The 18,970-nt window shown below is 40.6% G+C and overlaps 1 long non-coding RNA gene across 1 annotated transcript in view; it reads right to left on the bottom strand.

The window, feature by feature from the left end:
- Positions 1 to 5,380: 5,380 nt before the first annotated feature.
- LOC149977458 (uncharacterized) overlaps positions 5,381 to 18,970 on the bottom strand; it is a 43,643-nt gene continuing 30,053 nt past the window's right edge. Inside the window, exons 3-5 of the long non-coding RNA XR_016486506.1 lie at positions 18,716 to 18,792; positions 18,286 to 18,347; positions 5,381 to 5,845 (exon numbers count right to left, since the gene is read on the bottom strand). This is a non-coding gene — a long non-coding RNA (uncharacterized LOC149977458). The remainder of the gene's footprint in view (positions 5,846 to 18,285; positions 18,348 to 18,715; positions 18,793 to 18,970) is intronic.

Raw genomic sequence — 18,970 nt, 5'->3', positions numbered from 1 at the left:
GTTCAAACAGGTGCAGTTAATACAGGTAATGAGTGGAGAACAGGAGAGCATCTTAAAGAAAAACTAACAGGTCTGTGAGAGCCGGAATTCAAATACTTATGTCATACAATAAAATGCTAAGTAATTACTTAAAAATGATAATGTGATTTTCTGGATTTTTGTTTTAGATTCCGTCTCTCACAGTTGAAGTGTACCAATGATAAAAATTACAGACCTCTACATGCTTTGTAAGCAGGAAAACCTGCAAAATCGGCAGTGTATCAAATACTTGTTCTCCCCACTGTAAATACCTTTAAGAAATAACGTCCATGAAGTCAACAACTTACTTGTAACAGATGACATTCAAATGTCTAGGAAAACCAAAGTGCCAAAGGCTTTAAGAGGTCATACAAAAGTTTTGTAATGATTCATATGTTGATGTTTTTCTGGTCTGTGGTGTGTAATGAGGAGCCACCAGAGCCCGCACTTGACACATTTATGAAATTACTTATTCCAGTTACTAATAAGCATGCACCCATTAAGAAAATGACTGTACAAACTGTTAAATCTCCTTGGATTGATAAGGAATTGAAGAATGTTATGGTTGAGAGGGATGAGGCAAAAGGTATGGCAAATAAGTATTTCAGCCCAACCGATTGGCAAACGTACTGCAAATTGAGAAATCATGTGACTAAACTAAATAAAAAATAAACTATACTATGAAACAAAAATAAATTATAAAGAATGATAGCAAAAAGCTTTGAAGCACCTTAAATGACATTTTGGAAAAAAAGGCAAACTCAGCTCCATCATTCATTGAATCAGATGACTCATAACAAAACCCACTAATATAGCCAATTACTTTAATTATTTAGCAAGATTAGCAAATTTAGGCATGACATGCCAGCAACAGACGCTGACAATACACATCCAAGTATATCTGACCAAATTATGAAAGACAAGCATTTGTTACACCCTAATCTGTTTCACCTGTCTTTGTGATTGTATCCACCCCCCTCCAGGTGTTGCCCATCTCCCCCATTATCCCCTGTGTATTTATACCTGTGTTCTCTGTTTGTCAAGCCAACCAGCATTTTTGTGTAAGCTCCTGCTTTTCCCCAGTCTCTCTTTCCTCGTCCTTCTGGTTTTTGACCCTTACCTATCCTGACCCTGTACCCACCCGCCTGACCACTCTGCCTGACCCTGAGCCTACCTACCTGCCGTCCAGTACCTTTGCCCCACCTCTGGATTACTGACCTCTGCCTGACCTGACGCTGAGCCCGCCTGCTGCCCTGTTCCTTTGCCCCTGTTGCTGTAATAAACATTGTTACTTCAACACGGCCTGCATCTGGGTCTTACCGTGAATCCTGATAGCATTGTACTTTTGAATTCCATGAAGTGAGTGTGGATGAGGTGAAACAATTACTGTTGTCTATAAACATTGACAAGCCACAGGTGTCTGAAAACCTGGATGGAAAAATACTGAGGATAACAGTGACCGATATTGCCACTCCTATTTGCCATATCTTCAATTTAAGCCTATTAGAAAGTGTGTGCCCTCACGCCTGGAGGGAATCAAAAGTCATTCTGCTACCCAAGAATAGCAAAGCCCCCTTTACTGGCTCAAATAGCCAACCAATCAGCCTGTTACCAACCAACAGTAAACAAATTGACAAAATAATTTCAGCATGCTTATAGGGAAGGACATTCAACAAGCACAGCACTAACACAAACGACGCTGAGAGAAATTGATGATAAAAAGATTAGGGGGCTGTTTAGTTAGACTTCTGTGTGGCTTTTGACATGATCAATCATAGTCTGCTGCTGGAAAAAACATGTGTTATGGCTTGACAGCCCCTGCAATAAAGTGTTACTTGTTTAGGCCCCTTACATCTCGAATAGACAGCACAGCAAAAATTGGACATCCAGAGTGCATCAAACATGATTTAGAGCTTGTTTATGGAAAAGTGGTTATTTCTGTATTTCAATGTTGTAACTTGCTGAAAACTGTCCACAGTGTTCATTTCATCTCAAATAGACAGCACAGCAAAGATTGGACATCCAGAGTGCATCAAACAGGATTTAGAGCTTGTTTATGTAAACTTGCTAATTTCTGTATGTTGCAACTTGCTGAAAATTGACCACAGTGTTCATATCATCTCGAATAAGCATAATTTTTTTTTTAACATCCAGAGTTCATCAAACATGATTTAAACTCCTGTAACTTTTGATGCAAATATCATTTGCATAGCAGAGAAGTAGACGAAGCTGGAACACTTGACATGTCTTGTCTAAGTGGTTGCAAAGTGGTTTTATTAGCTGATTTGTGTAAAAAATTGCTTGATTTGACTTACAAAGAATGTCACTTGGAAGTGATGATGTCACAATGGGACACTTGAGTTTTTTGAGATATCCAATGAAAGCGGAAGGAGGACATAAAGAGGAAAAGAAAGTGAAAAACGGAAACAGTATAACAGATATCAAAAATTCTATACAAACAACTTGATCGAGACCGTTGCGAATTTGTTGATATTGGAACGGCATTTCTAGCTTAAACGGTGTCGGAAGAGTGTCTCCTCATGATTTTGGCCCTGCAGCGTCTGCGAGTATCCTAGCCAACGGTTCCAATTTGGAATATCAGAATTGACACAGAGAGCTGTTAGTGAAGAGCAGGTGAGGGGTTTCTTAAATCGCTGTCCCTCGAGAACGGTAGACCCAATTTTAAAAGCGTTTCCGCCCTTGAGAAGCAGAGAAGTAGAGGAAGATTTTATGCCAAACTATGTTTGTGTAACTCTTTGTTTAGTGGTCAAAACAATAGTTGTTTGGGAAAGTAATAAATTGCCTTGCTGTTGGCATAATTTGTAGACACTTGAAAGTGAGGCGATGGGTTACGAAAACGGCTAGAGTTACAGATTGGTAGCCCCGATTTGAAATCCGCCCTTTTCTATGAAGAGCAGAGAAGCAGGGGAAGATTTTAGCTTGTGGAACTTTTTTCCTCAAAAATGCTCCTAAAGTGGTCAAAACGACCGTTGTTTGGGAAGGTTGAAAAACACGTGGTAATGCAGTTACAAAAACAGCTGTACCGTAAGTTCCGTATGGAATATTTTGATTCTGCACACAGCTATGAATAGCAGAGAAGTAGACGAATATCCCATTCACTCTAACTTCTTGTCTAACTTGTTGCAGTATTGGTCAAAACAGACACTGCTTGCCAAAATGTTACAGAAACTGATGATGGTGCTGATACTTAAACTCCTGTAACTTTTGATGCGAATATCATTTTTGCCTCCAAACTCCAGATTTGAGTAGCAGAGAAGTAGACGAAGCTGGAACACTTGACATGTCTTGTCTAAGTGGTTGCAAAGTGGTTTTATTAGCTGATTTGTGTCAAAAATTGCTTGATTTCACTTACAAAGAATGTCACTTGGAAGTGATGATGTCACAATGGGGCACTTGAGTCCGATACCGATTAATCGGTCGATTTATTTATTTGTAATAATGACAATTACAACAATACTGAATGAACACTTATTTTATCTTAATATAATACTTCAATAAAATCAATTTAGCCTCAAATAAATAATGAAACATGTTCAATTTCTTTTAAATAATGCAAAAGTGTTGGAGAAGAAAGTAAAAGTTCAATATGTGCCATGTAAAAAAGCTAACATTTAAGTTCCTTGCTCAGAACATGAGAATATATGAAAGCTGGTGGTTCCTTTTCACATAAGTCTTCAATAGTCCCAGGTAAGAAGTTTTAGGTTGTAGTGATTATAGGAATTATAGGAGTATTTCTCTATATACCATTTGTATTTCATATACCTTTGACTATTGGATGTTCTTATTGGCGCTAGTATTGCCAGTGTAACAGTATAGCTTCCGTCCCTCTCTTCGACCCTAGCTGGGCTCAAACCAGGGACACATTGACAACAGCCACCCTCAAAGCATCGTTACCCATCGCTCCACAAAAGCCACAACCCTTTCAGAGCAAGGGGAACAACTACTTCAAGGCCTCAAAGCGAGTGACGTCACCGATTGAAACGCTATTAGCGCGCACCCCACTAACTAGCTAGCCATTTCACATTGATTACACCAGCCTAATCTCGGGAGTTGATAGGCTTGAAGTCATAAACAGCTCAATGCTTGAAGCACAGCGAAGAGCTGCTGGCAAATGCACGAACGTGCTGTTTGAATGAATGCTTACGAGCCTGCTGCTGCCTACCACCGCTCAGTCAGACTGCTCTTTCAATTCATAGACTTAATTATAACACACAGAAATACGAGCCTTAGGTCACTAATATGGTCAAATCCGGAAACTATCATTTCGAAAACAAAACGTTTATTCTTTCAGTGAAATACTCAACCGTTCCGTATTTCACTGAAAGAACAAGTGGCATCCCTAAGTCTAAATATTGCTGTTACATTGCACAACCTTCAATGTTATGTCATAATTATGTACAATTCTGGCACATTAATTACGGTCTTTGTTAGGAAGAAATGGACTTCACATAATTCGCAACGAGCCAGCCGGCCCAAACTGCTGCATATACCCTGACTCTGCTTGCACGGAACGCAAGAGAAGTGACACAATTTCCTTAGTTAAAATAAATTCATGTTAGCAGGCAATATTAACTAAATATGCAGGTTTAAAAATACATACTTGTGTATTGATTTTAAAGAAAGGCATTGATGTTTATGGTTAGGTACACATTGGTGCAACGACAGTGCTTTTTTCGCAAATGCGCTTATTAAATTATCACCCGTTTGGCGAAAGTAGGCTGTGATTCGATGAGAAATTAACAGGCACTGCATCGATAATATGCAACGCAGGACAAGCTAGATAAACAAGTAATATCATCAACCATGTGTAGTTAACTAGTGATTATGTTAAGATTGATTGATTGTTTTTTATAAGATAAGTTTAATGCTAGCTAGCAACTTACCTTGGCTTCTTGCTGCACTCGCGTAACAGGTAGTCAGCCTGCCACGCAGTCTCCTCGTGGAGTGCAATGTAGTCGGCCAAAAATGCCGATTATCGATTGTTAAGAAAACTTTAAATCGGCCCTAATTAATTGGCCTTTCCAAATCATGTCCAATCAATTGAATTTACCAAAGGTGGACTCCAATCAAGTTGTAGAAACATCTCAAGAAGGATCAATGGAAACAGGATGCACCTGAGGTCAATTTCGAGTCTCATAGAAAAGGGTCTGAATAGTACCACCTGTATCAAATCAAATTTATTTATATAGCCCTTCGTACATCAGCTGATATCTCAAAGTGCTGTACAGAAACCCAGCCTAAAACCCCAAACAGCAAGCAATGCAGGTGTAGAAGCACGGTGGCTAGGAAAAACTCCCTAGAAAGGCCAAAACCTAGGAAGAAACCTAGAGAGGAACCAGGCTATGTGGGGTGGCCAGTCCTCTTCTGGCTGTGCCGGGTGGAGATTATAACAAAACATGGTCAAGATGTTCAAATGTTCATAAATGACCAGCATGGTCGAATAATAATAAGGCAGAATAGTTGAAACTGGAGCAGCAGCACAGTCAGGTGGACTGGGGACAGCAAGGAGTCATCATGTCAGGTATTCCTGGGGCATGGTCCTAGGGCTCAGGTCCTCCGAGAGAGAGAAAGAAAGAGAGAATTAGAGAGAGCATATGTGGGATGGCCAGTCCTCTTCTGGCTGTGCCGGGTGGAGATTATAACAGAACATGGCCAAGATGTTCAAATGTTCATAAATGACCAGCATGGTCGAATAATAATAAGGCAGAACAGTTGAAACTGGAGCAGCAGCACAGCCAGGTGGACTGGGGACCGCAAGGAGTCATCATGTCAGGTAGTCCTGGGGCATGGTCCTAGGGCTCAGGTCCTCCGAGAGAGAGAAAGAGAGAAGGAGAGAACGCACACTTAGATTCACACAGGACACCGAATAGGACAGGAGAGGTACTCCAGATATAACAAACTGACCCTAGCCCCCCGACACAAACTACTGCAGCATAAATACTGGAGGCTGAGACAGGAGGGGTCAGGAGACACTGTGGCCCACTCCAAGGACACCCCCGGACAGGGCCAAACAGGAAGGATATAACCCCACCCACTTTGCCAAAGCACAGCCCCCACACCACTAGAGGGATATCTTCAACCACCCACCTACCATCCTGAGACAAGGCTGAGTATAGCCCACAAAGACCTCCGCCACGGCACAACCCAAGGGGGGAGGGGGAGGGGGGGGCAACCCAGACAGGATGACCACATCAGTGACTCAACCACTCAGGTGACGCACCCCCTCCAGGGACGGCATGAGAGAGCCCCAGTAAAGCCAGTGACTCAGCCCCTGTAATAGGGTTAGAGGCAGAGAATCCCAGTGGAAAAGGGGGAACCGGCCAGGCAGAGACAGCAAGGGCGGTTCGTTGCTCCAGAGCCTTTCCGTTCACCCTCCCACTCCTGGGCCAGACTACACTCAATCATATGACCCACTGAAGAGATGAGTCTTCAGTAGAGACTTAAAGGTTGAGACCGAGTTTGCGTCTCTGACATGGGTAGGCAGACCGTTCCATAAAAATGGAGCTCTATAGGAGAAAGCCCTGCCTCCAGCTGTTTGCTTAAAAATTCTAGGGACAATTAGGAGGCCTGCGTCTTGTGACCGTAGCGTACGTGTAGGTATGTACGGCAGGACCAAATCAGAGAGATAGGTAGGAGCAAGCCCATGTAATGCTTTGTAGGTTAGCAGTAAAACCTTGAAATCAGCCCTTGCTTTGACAGGAAGCCAGTGTAGAGGCTAGCACTGGAGTAATATGATCAAATTTTTTGGTTCTAGTCAGGATTCTAGCAGCCGTATTTAGCACTAACTGAAGTTTATTTAGTGCTTTATCCGGGTAGCCGGAAAGTAGAGCATTGCAGTAGTCTAACCTGGAAGTGACAAAAGCATGGATTAATTTTTCTGCATCATTTTTGGACAGAAAGTAGCCTAGTTATTGTTATGTAATTTTGTGCTACTTTTTATTTCATTTTTTACTTAATTAAGTCAATATTTTCTTAACTCTATTTATTGAACTGCATTGTTGATTAGGGGCTTGTAAGTGAGCATTTCACGGTAAGGTTGTATTAAGCGCATGTGACAAATTACATTTGATTTTACTTATGTAAATAAGGTATTTCTGTTTTTTATTTGCAAAAATGTCTAAAAACCTGTTTTTGCTCTGTCATTGTGGGGTATTGTGTGTAGATTGCTGAGTATTTGTATTTAGTTAATACATTTTAGAATAAGGATATAACTTAACAAAATGTGGAAAAGGTTAGGGGGTCTGAATACTTTCCAAAGGTCTGTGGAGAACAATTGTCAGTTTGGCTGGAGCGATGTGGTTGTACTCATCCTTCTTCTTCCTCCAAACACGGCGAGTGGAGTTTAGACCAAAAAGCTCTATTTTTGTCTCATCAAACCACACGACCTTCTCCCATTCCTCCTCTGGGTCATCCAGATGGTCATTGGCAAACTTCAGACAGGCCTGGACATGCGCTGGTTTGAGCAGGGGGACCCTGTGTGGGCTGCAGGATTTTAATCCATGACAGCGTAGTGTGTTACTAATGGTTTTCTTTGAGACTGTGGTCCCAGCTCTCTTCAGGTCATTGACCAGGTCCTGCCGTGTAGTTCTGGGCTGATCCCTCACCTTCCTCATGATCATTGATGCCCCACGAGGTGAGATCTTGCATGGAGCCCCAGACCGAGGGTGATTGACCGTCATCTTGAACTTCTTACATTTTCTAATAATTGCGCCAACAGTTGTTGCCTTCTCACCAAGCTGCTTGCCTATTGTCCTGTAGCCCATCCCAGCCTTGTGCAGGTCTACAATTGTATCCCTGATGTCCTTACACAGCTCTCTGGTCTTGGCCATTGTGGAGAGGTTGGAGTCTGTTTGATTGAGTGTGTGGACAGGTGTCTTTTATACAGGTAACTAGTTCAAACAGGTGCAGTTAATACAGGTAATGAGTGGAGAACAGGAGAGCATCTTAAAGAAAAACTTACAGGTCTGTGAGAGCCGGAATTCAAATACTTATGTCATACAATAAAATGCTAAGTAATTACTTAAAAATGATAATGTGATTTTCTGGATTTTTGTTTTAGATTCCGTCTCTCACAGTTGAAGTGTACCAATGATAAAAATTACAGACCTCTACATGCTTTGTAAGCAGGAAAACCTGCAAAATCGGCAGTGTATCAAATACTTGTTCTCCCCACTGTAAATACCTTTAAGAAATAACGTCCATGAAGTCAACAACTTACTTGTAACAGATGACATTCAAATGTCTAGGAAAACCAAAGTGCCAAAGGCTTTAAGAGGTCATACAAAAGTTTTGTAATGATTCATATGTTGATGTTTTTCTGGTCTGTGGTGTGTAATGAGGAGCCACCAGAGCCCGCACTTGACACATTTATGAAATTACTTATTCCAGTTACTAATAAGCATGCACCCATTAAGAAAATGACTGTACAAACTGTTAAATCTCCTTGGATTGATAAGGAATTGAAGAATGTTATGGTTGAGAGGGATGAGGCAAAAGGTATGGCAAATAAGTATTTCAGCCCAACCGATTAGCAAACGTACTGCAAATTGAGAAATCATGTGACTAAACTAAATAAAAAATAAACTATACTATGAAACAAAAATAAATTATAAAGAATGATAGCAAAAAGCTTTGAAGCACCTTAAATGACATTTTGGAAAAAAAGGCAAACTCAGCTCCATCATTCATTGAATCAGATGACTCATAACAAAACCCACTAATATAGCCAATTACTTTAATTATTTAGCAAGATTAGCAAATTTAGGCATGACATGCCAGCAACAGACGCTGACAATACACATCCAAGTATATCTGACCAAATTATGAAAGACAAGCATTTGTTACACCCTAATCTGTTTCACCTGTCTTTGTGATTGTATCCACCCCCCTCCAGGTGTTGCCCATCTCCCCCATTATCCCCTGTGTATTTATACCTGTGTTCTCTGTTTGTCAAGCCAACCAGCATTTTTGTGTAAGCTCCTGCTTTTCCCCAGTCTCTCTTTCCTCGTCCTTCTGGTTTTTGACCCTTACCTATCCTGACCCTGTACCCACCCGCCTGACCACTCTGCCTGACCCTGAGCCTACCTACCTGCCGTCCAGTACCTTTGCCCCACCTCTGGATTACTGACCTCTGCCTGACCTGACGCTGAGCCCGCCTGCTGCCCTGTTCCTTTGCCCCTGTTGCTGTAATAAACATTGTTACTTCAACACGGCCTGCATCTGGGTCTTACCGTGAATCCTGATAGCATTGTACTTTTGAATTCCATGAAGTGAGTGTGGATGAGGTGAAACAATTACTGTTGTCTATAAACATTGACAAGCCACAGGTGTCTGAAAACCTGGATGGAAAAATACTGAGGATAACAGTGACCGATATTGCCACTCCTATTTGCCATATCTTCAATTTAAGCCTATTAGAAAGTGTGTGCCCTCACGCCTGGAGGGAATCAAAAGTCATTCTGCTACCCAAGAATAGCAAAGCCCCCTTTACTGGCTCAAATAGCCAACCAATCAGCCTGTTACCAACCAACAGTAAACAAATTGACAAAATAATTTCAGCATGCTTATAGGGAAGGACATTCAACAAGCACAGCACTAACACAAACGACGCTGAGAGAAATTGATGATAAAAATATTAGGGGGCTGTTTAGTTAGACTTCTGTGTGGCTTTTGACATTATCAATCATAGTCTGCTGCTGGAAAAAACATGTGTTATGGCTTGACAGCCCCTGCAATAAAGTGTTACTTGTTTAGGCCCCTTACATCTCGAATAGACAGCACAGCAAAAATTGGACATCCAGAGTGCATCAAACATGATTTAGAGCTTGTTTATGGAAAAGTGGTTATTTCTGTATTTCAATGTTGTAACTTGCTGAAAACTGTCCACAGTGTTCATTTCATCTCAAATAGACAGCACAGCAAAGATTGGACATCCAGAGTGCATCAAACAGGATTTAGAGCTTGTTTATGTAAACTTGCTAATTTCTGTATGTTGCAACTTGCTGAAAATTGACCACAGTGTTCATATCATCTCGAATAAGCATAATTTTTTTTTTAACATCCAGAGTTCATCAAACATGATTTAAACTCCTGTAACTTTTGATGCAAATATCATTTTTGCCTCCAAACTCCAGATTTGAGTAGCAGAGAAGTAGACGAAGCTGGAACACTTGACATGTCTTGTCTAAGTGGTTGCAAAGTGGTTTTATTAGTTGATTTGTGTAAAAAATTGCTTGATTTGACTTACAAAGAATGTCACTTGGAAGTGATGATGTCACAATGGGGCACTTGAATTTTTTGAGACATCCAATGAAAGCGGAAGGAGGACATAAAGAGGACAAGAAAGTGAAAAACGGAAACAGTATAACAGATATCAAAAATTCTATACAAACAACTTGATCGAGACCGTTGCGAATTTGTTGATATTGGAACGGCATTTCTAGCTTAAACGGTGTCGGAGGAGTGTCTCCTCATGACTTTGGCCCTGCAGCGTCTGCGAGTATCCTAGCCAACGGTTCCGTTTTGGAATATCAGAATTGACACAGAGAGCTGTTAGTGAAGAGCAGGTGAGGGGTTTCTTAAATCGCTGTCCCTCGAGAACGGTAGACCCAATTTTAAAAGCGTTTCCGCCCTTGAGAAGCAGAGGAAGATTTTATGCCAAACTATGTTTGTGTAACTCTTTGTTTAGTGGTCAAAACAATAGTTGTTTGGGAAAGTAATAAATTGCCTTGCTGCTGGCATAATTTGTAGACACTTGAAAGTGAGGCGATGGGTTACGAAAACGGCTAGAGTTACAGATTGGTAGCCCCGATTTGAAATCCGCCCTTTTCTATGAAGAGCAGAGAAGCAGGGGAAGATTTTAGCTTGTGGAACTTTTTTCCTCAAAAATGCTCCTAAAGTGGTCAAAACGACCGTTGTTTGGGAAGGTTGAAAAACACGTGGTAATGCAGTTACAAAAACAGCTGTACCGTAAGTTCCGTATGGAATATTTTGATTCTGCACACAGCTATGAATAGCAGAGAAGTAGACGAATATCCCATTCACTCTAACTTCTTGTCTAACTTGTTGCAGTATTGGTCAAAACAGACACTGCTTGCCAAAATGTTACAGAAACTGATGATGGTGCTGATACTTAAACTCCTGTAACTTTTGATGCGAATATCATTTTTGCCTCCAAACTCCAGATTTGAGTAGCAGAGAAGTAGACGAAGCTGGAACACTTGACATGTCTTGTCTAAGTGGTTGCAAAGTGGATTTATTAGCTGATTTGTGTCAAAAATTGCTTGATTTCACTTACAAAGAATGTCACTTGGAAGTGATGATGTCACAATGGGGCACTTGAGTTTCTTGAGAGATCCAATGAAAGCGGAAGGAGGACATAAAGAGGACAAGAAACTGAAAAACGGAAACAGTATAACAGATATCAAAAATTCTATACAAACAACTTGATCGAGACCGTTGCGAATTTGTTGATATTGGAACGGCATTTCTAGCTTAAACAGTGTCGGAGGAGTGTCTCCTCATGATTTTGGCCCTGCAGCGTCTGCGAGTATCCTAGCCAACGGTTCCGTTTTGGAATATCAGAATTGACACAGAGAGCTGTTAGTGAAGAGCAGGTGAGGGGTTTCTTAAATCGCTCTCCCTCGAGAACGGTAGACCCAATTTTAAAAGCGTTTCCGCCCTTGAGAAGCAGAGAAGTAGAGGAAGATTTTATGCCAAACTATGTTTGTGTAACTCTTTGTTTAGTGGTCAAAACAATAGTTGTTTGGGAAAGTAATAAATTGCCTTGCTGCTGGCATAATTTACAGACACTTGAAAGTGAGGCGATGGGTTACGAAAACGGCTAGAGTTACAGATTGGTAGCCCCGATTTGAAATCCGCCCTTTTCTATGAAGAGCAGAGAAGCAGGGGAAGATTTTAGCTTGTGGAACTTTTTTCCTCAAAAATGCTCCTAAAGTGGTCAAAACGACCGTTGTTTGGGAAGGTTGAAAAACACATGGTAATGCAGTTACAAAAACAGCTGTACCGTAAGTTCCGTATGGAATATTTTGATTCTGCACACAGCTATGAATAGCAGAGAAGTAGACGAATATCCCATTCACTCTAACTTCTTGTCTAACTTGTTGCAGTATTGGTCAAAACAGACACTGCTTGCCAAAATGTTACAGAAACTGATGATGGTGTTGATACTTAAACTCCTGTAACTTTTGATGCGAATATCATTTTTGCCTCCAAACTCCAGATTTGAGTAGCAGAGAAGTAGACGAAGCTGGAACACTTGACATGTCTTGTCTAAGTGGTTGCAAAGTGGATTTATTAGCTGATGTGTGTCAAAAATTGCTTGATTTCACTTACAAAGAATGTCACTTGGAAGTGATGATGTCACAATGGGGCACTTGAGTTTCTTGAGAGATCCAATGAAAGCGGAAGGAGGACATAAAGAGGACAAGAAACTGAAAAACAGTATAACAGATATCAAAAATTCTATACAAACAACTTGATCGAGACCGTTGCGAATTTGTTGATATTGGAACGGCATTTCTAGCTTAAACGGTGTCGGAGGAGTGTCTCCTCATGATTTTGGCCCTGCAGCGTCTGCGAGTATCCTAGCCAACGGTTCCGTTTTGGAATATCAGAATTGACACAGAGAGCTGTTAGTGAAGAGCAGGTGAGGGGTTTCTTAAATCGCTGTCCCTCGAGAACGGTAGACCCAATTTTAAAAGCGTTTCCGCCCTTGAGAAGCAGAGAAGTAGAGGAAGATTTTATGCCAAACTATGTTTGTGTAACTCTTTGTTTAGTGGTCAAAACAATAGTTGTTTGGGAAAGTAATAAATTGCCTTGCTGCTGGCATAATTTACAGACACTTGAAAGTGAGGCGATGGGTTACGAAAACGGCTAGAGTTACAGATTGGTAGCCCCGATTTGAAATCCGCCCTTTTCTATGAAGAGCAGAGAAGCAGGGGAAGATTTTAGCTTGTGGAACTTTTTTCCTCAAAAATGCTCCTAAAGTGGTCAAAACGACCGTTGTTTGGGAAGGTTGAAAAACACATGGTAATGCAGTTACAAAAACAGCTGTACCGTAAGTTCCGTATGGAATATTTTGATTCTGCACACAGCTATGAATAGCAGAGAAGTAGACGAATATCCCATTCACTCTAACTTCTTGTCTAACTTGTTGCAGTATTGGTCAAAACAGACACTGCTTGCCAAAATGTTACAGAAACTGATGATGGTGTTGATACTTAAACTCCTGTAACTTTTGATGCGAATATCATTTTTGCCTCCAAACTCCAGATTTGAGTAGCAGAGAAGTAGACGAAGCTGGAACACTTGACATGTCTTGTCTAAGTGGTTGCAAAGTGGATTTATTAGCTGATGTGTGTCAAAAATTGCTTGATTTCACTTACAAAGAATGTCACTTGGAAGTGATGATGTCACAATGGGGCACTTGAGTTTCTTGAGAGATCCAATGAAAGCGGAAGGAGGACATAAAGAGGACAAGAAACTGAAAAACAGTATAACAGATATCAAAAATTCTATACAAACAACTTGATCGAGACCGTTGCGAATTTGTTGATATTGGAACGGCATTTCTAGCTTAAACGGTGTCGGAGGAGTGTCTCCTCATGATTTTGGCCCTGCAGCGTCTGCGAGTATCCTAGCCAACGGTTCCGTTTTGGAATATCAGAATTGACACAGAGAGCTGTTAGTGAAGAGCAGGTGAGGGGTTTCTTAAATCGCTGTCCCTCGAGAACGGTAGACCCAATTTTAAAAGCGTTTCCGCCCTTGAGAAGCAGAGAAGTAGAGGAAGATTTTATGCCAAACTATGTTTGTGTAACTCTTTGTTTAGTGGTCAAAACAATAGTTGTTTGGGAAAGTAATAAATTGCCTTGCTGCTGGCATAATTTGTAGACACTTGAAAGTGAGGCGATGGGTTACGAAAACGGCTAGAGTTACAGATTGGTAGCCCCGATTTGAAATCCGCCCTTTTCTATGAAGAGCAGAGAAGCAGGGGAAGATTTTAGCTTGTGGAACTTTTTTCCTCAAAAATGCTCCTAAAGTGGTCAAAACGACCGTTGTTTGGGAAGGTTGAAAAACACGTGGTAATGCAGTTACAAAAACAGCTGTACCGTAAGTTCCGTATGGAATATTTTGATTCTGCACACAGCTATGAATAGCAGAGAAGTAGACGAATATCCCATTCACTCTAACTTCTTGTCTAACTTGTTGCAGTATTGGTCAAAACAGACACTGCTTGCCAAAATGTTACAGAAACTGATGATGGTGCTGATACTTAAACTCCTGTAACTTTTGATGCGAATATCATTTTTGCCTCCAAACTCCAGATTTGAGTAGCAGAGAAGTAGACGAAGCTGGAACACTTGACATGTCTTGTCTAAGTGGTTGCAAAGTGGATTTATTAGCTGATTTGTGTCAAAAATTGCTTGATTTCACTTACAAAGAATGTCACTTGGAAGTGATGATGTCACAATGGGGCACTTGAGTTTCTTGAGAGATCCAATGAAAGCGGAAGGAGGACATAAAGAGGACAAGAAACTGAAAAACAGTATAACAGATATCAAAAATTCTATACAAACAACTTGATCGAGACCGTTGCGAATTTGTTGATATTGGAACGGCATTTCTAGCTTAAACAGTGTCGGAGGAGTGTCTCCTCATGATTTTGGCCCTGCAGCGTCTGCGAGTATCCTAGCCAACGGTTCCGTTTTGGAATATCAGAATTGACACAGAGAGCTGTTAGTGAAGAGCAGGTGAGGGGTTTCTTAAATCGCTCTCCCTCGAGAACGGTAGACCCAATTTTAAAAGCGTTTCCGCCCTTGAGAAGCAGAGAAGTAGAGGAAGATTTTATGCCAAACTATGTTTGTGTAACTCTTTGTTTAGTGGTCAAAACAATAGTTGTTTGGGAAAGTAATAAATTGCCTTGCTGCTGGCATAATTTGTAGACACTTGAAAGTGAGGCGATGGGTTACGAAAACGGCTAGAGTTACAGATTGGTAGCCCCGATTTGAAATCCGCCCTTTTCTATGAAGAGCAGAGAAGCAGGGGAAGATTTTAGCTTGTGGAACTTTTTTCCTCAAAAATGCTCCTAAAGTGGTCAAAACGACCGTTGTTTGGGAAGGTTGAAAAACACGTGGTAATGCAGTTACAAAAACAGCTGTACCGTAAGTTCCGTATGGAATATTTTGATTCTGCACACAGCTATGAATAGCAGAGAAGTAGACGAATATCCCATTCACTCTAACTTCTTGTCTAACTTGTTGCAGTATTGGTCAAAATAGACACTGCTTGCCAAAATGTTACAGAAACTAATGATGGTGCTGATACTTAAACTCCTGTAACTTTTGATGCGAATATAATTTTTGCCTCCAAACTCCAGATTTGAGTAGCAGAGAAGTAGACGAAGCTGGAACACTTGACATGTCTTGTCTAAGTGGTTGCAAAGTGGTTTTATTAGCTGATTTGTGTCAAAAATAGCTTGATTTCACTTACAAAGAATGTCACTTGGAAGTGATGATGTCACAATGGGGCACTTGAGTTTTTTGAGAGATCCAATGAAAGCGGAAGGAGGACATAAAGAGGACAAGAAACTGAAAAACGGAAACAGTATAACAGATATCAAAAATTCTATACAAACAACTTGATCGAGACCGTTGCGAATTTGTTGATATTGGAACGGCATTTCTAGCTTAAACAGTGTCGGAGGAGTGTCTCCTCATGATTTTGGCCCTGCAGCGTCTGCGAGTATCCTAGCCAACGGTTCCGTTTTGGAATATCAGAATTGACACAGAGAGCTGTTAGTGAAGAGCAGGTGAGGGGTTTCTTAAATCGCTCTCCCTCGAGAACGGTAGACCCAATTTTAAAAGCGTTTCCGCCCTTGAGAAGCAGAGAAGTAGAGGAAGATTTTATGCCAAACTATGTTTGTGTAACTCTTTGTTTAGTGGTCAAAACAATAGTTGTTTGGGAAAGTAATAAATTGCCTTGCTGCTGGCATAATTTACAGACACTTGAAAGTGAGGCGATGGGTTACGAAAACGGCTAGAGTTACAGATTGGTAGCCCCGATTTGAAATCCGCCCTTTTCTATGAAGAGCAGAGAAGCAGTGGAAGATTTTAGCTTGTGGAACTTTTTTCCTCAAAAATGCTCCTAAAGTGGTCAAAACGACCGTTGTTTGGGAAGGTTGAAAAACACGTGGTAATGCAGTTACAAAAACAGCTGTACCGTAAGTTCCGTATGGAATATTTTGATTCTGCACACAGCTATGAATAGCAGAGAAGTAGACGAATATCCCATTCACTCTAACTTCTTGTCTAACTTGTTGCAGTATTGGTCAAAACAGACACTGCTTGCCAAAATGTTACAGAAACTGATGATGGTGTTGATACTTAAACTCCTGTAACTTTTGATGCGAATATCATTTTTGCCTCCAAACTCCAGATTTGAGTAGCAGAGAAGTAGACGAAGCTGGAACACTTGACATGTCTTGTCTAAGTGGTTGCAAAGTGGATTTATTAGCTGATTTGTGTCAAAAATTGCTTGATTTCACTTACAAAGAATGTCACTTGGAAGTGATGATGTCACAATGGGGCACTTGAGTTTCTTGAGAGATCCAATGAAAGCGGAAGGAGGACATAAAGAGGACAAGAAACTGAAAAACAGTATAACAGATATCAAAAATTCTATACAAACAACTTGATCGAGACCGTTGCGAATTTGTTGATATTGGAACGGCATTTCTAGCTTAAACAGTGTCGGAGGAGTGTCTCCTCATGATTTTGGCCCTGCAGCGTCTGCGAGTATCCTAGCCAACGGTTCCGTTTTGGAATATCAGAATTGACACAGAGAGCTGTTAGTGAAGAGCAGGTGAGGGGTTTCTTAAATCGCTCTCCCTCGAGAACGGTAGACCCAATTTTAAAAGCGTTTCCGCCCTTGAGAAGCAGAGAAGTAGAGGAAGATTTTATGCCAAACTATGTTTGTGTAACTCTTTGTTTAGTGGTCAAAACAATAGTTGTTTGGGAAAGTAATAAATTGCCTTGCTGCTGGCATAATTTACAGACACTTGAAAGTGAGGCGATGGGTTACGAAAACGGCTAGAGTTACAGATTGGTAGCCCCGATTTGAAATCCGCCCTTTTCTATGAAGAGCAGAGAAGCAGGGGAAGATTTTAGCTTGTGGAACTTTTTTCCTCAAAAATGCTCCTAAAGTGGTCAAAACGACCGTTGTTTGGGAAGGTTGAAAAACACGTGGTAATGCAGTTACAAAAACAGCTGTACCGTAAGTTCCGTATGGAATATTTTGATTCTGCACACAGCTATGAATAGCAGAGAAGTAGACGAATATCCCATTCACTCTAACTTCTTGTCTAACTTGTTGCAGTATTGGTCAAAACAGACACTGCTTGCCAAAATGTTACAGAAACTGATGATGGTGTTGATACTTAAACTCCTGTAACTTTTGATGCGAATATCATTTTTGCCTCCAAACTCCAGATTTGAGTAGCAGAGAAGTAGACGAAGCTGGAACACTTGACATGTCTTGTCTAAGTGGTTGCAAAGTGGATTTATTAGCTGATTTGTGTCAAAAATTGCTTGATTTCACTTACAAAGAATGTCACTTGGAAGTGATGATGTCACAATGGGGCACTTGAGTTTCTTGAGAGATCCAATGAAAGCGGAAGGAGGACATAAAGAGGACAAGAAACTGAAAAACAGTATAACAGATATCAAAAATTCTATACAAACAACTTGATCGAGACCGTTGCGAATTTGTTGATATTGGAACGGCATTTCTAGCTTAAACGGTGTCGGAGGAGTGTCTCCTCATGATTTTGGCCCTGCAGCGTCTGCGAGTATCCTAGCCAACGGTTCCGTTTTGGAATATCAGAATTGACACAGAGAGCTGTTAGTGAAGAGCAGGTGAGGGGTTTCTTAACCTTTCTGATCTCCCCATCCCGGATCCGGGTTCGTGAATACAGACTCAAGCTCATTACCATAACGCAACGTTAACTATTCATGAAAATCGCAAATGAAATGAAATAAATATGCTAGCTCTCAAGCCTAGCCTTTTGTTAACAACACTGTCATCTCAGATTTTCAAAATATGCTTCTCAACCATTGCAAAACAAGCATTTGTGTAACAGTATTGATGGCTAACGTAGCATTTAGCATTAGCATTCAGCTGGCAACATTTACACAAAAAAACAGAAAAGCATTCAAAAAAATAATTTACCTTTGAAGAACTTCAGATGTTTTCAATGAGGAGACTCTCAGATAGCAAATGTTCAGTTTTTCCTGAAAGATTATTTGTTTAGGACAAATCGCTCCGTTTTCTGCGTCACGTTTAGCTATGAAAAAACCCTTGTATCCAGGATTGTGTAAATCTATCAGCAAGCTCATTAGCATAACACAACGTTAACTATTTATGAAAATCGCAAATGAAATGAAATAAATATGCCATCTCTCAAGCTTAGCCTTTTGTAAACAACACTGTCATCTCAGATTTTCAAAATATGCTTCTCAACCATAGGAAAACAATAATTTGTGTAAAAGTAGCTAGCTAGAGTTAGCATTTCGCGTTAGCATTTAGCGTTAGCATTAGCGTTAGCATCCAGCACGCAACATTAACAAAAACATAAAAGCCTTCAAATAAAATCATTTACCTTTGAAGAACTTCTGATGTTTTCAATGAGGATACTCTCAGTTAGATAGCAGATGCTCAGTTTTTCCAAAAAGATTCCTTGTGTATTAGAAATAGCTCCGTTTTATACATCACATTTGGCTACCAAAAAAAATCCATAAATTCAGTCCTCAAAACGCAAACTTTTTTCCAAATTAACTCCATAATATCGACTGAAAACATGGCAAACGTTGTTTAGAATCAATCATCAAGGTGTTTTTCACATATCTCTTCATTG

The sequence above is a fragment of the Oncorhynchus mykiss genome, chromosome 15, assembly GCF_057628025.1.
Source record: "Oncorhynchus mykiss isolate SJ-2025 chromosome 15, ASM5762802v1, whole genome shotgun sequence".
Classification (NCBI taxonomy): domain Eukaryota; kingdom Metazoa; phylum Chordata; class Actinopteri; order Salmoniformes; family Salmonidae; genus Oncorhynchus; species Oncorhynchus mykiss.
This window is presented reverse-complemented; position numbering and strand designations above follow the sequence as displayed.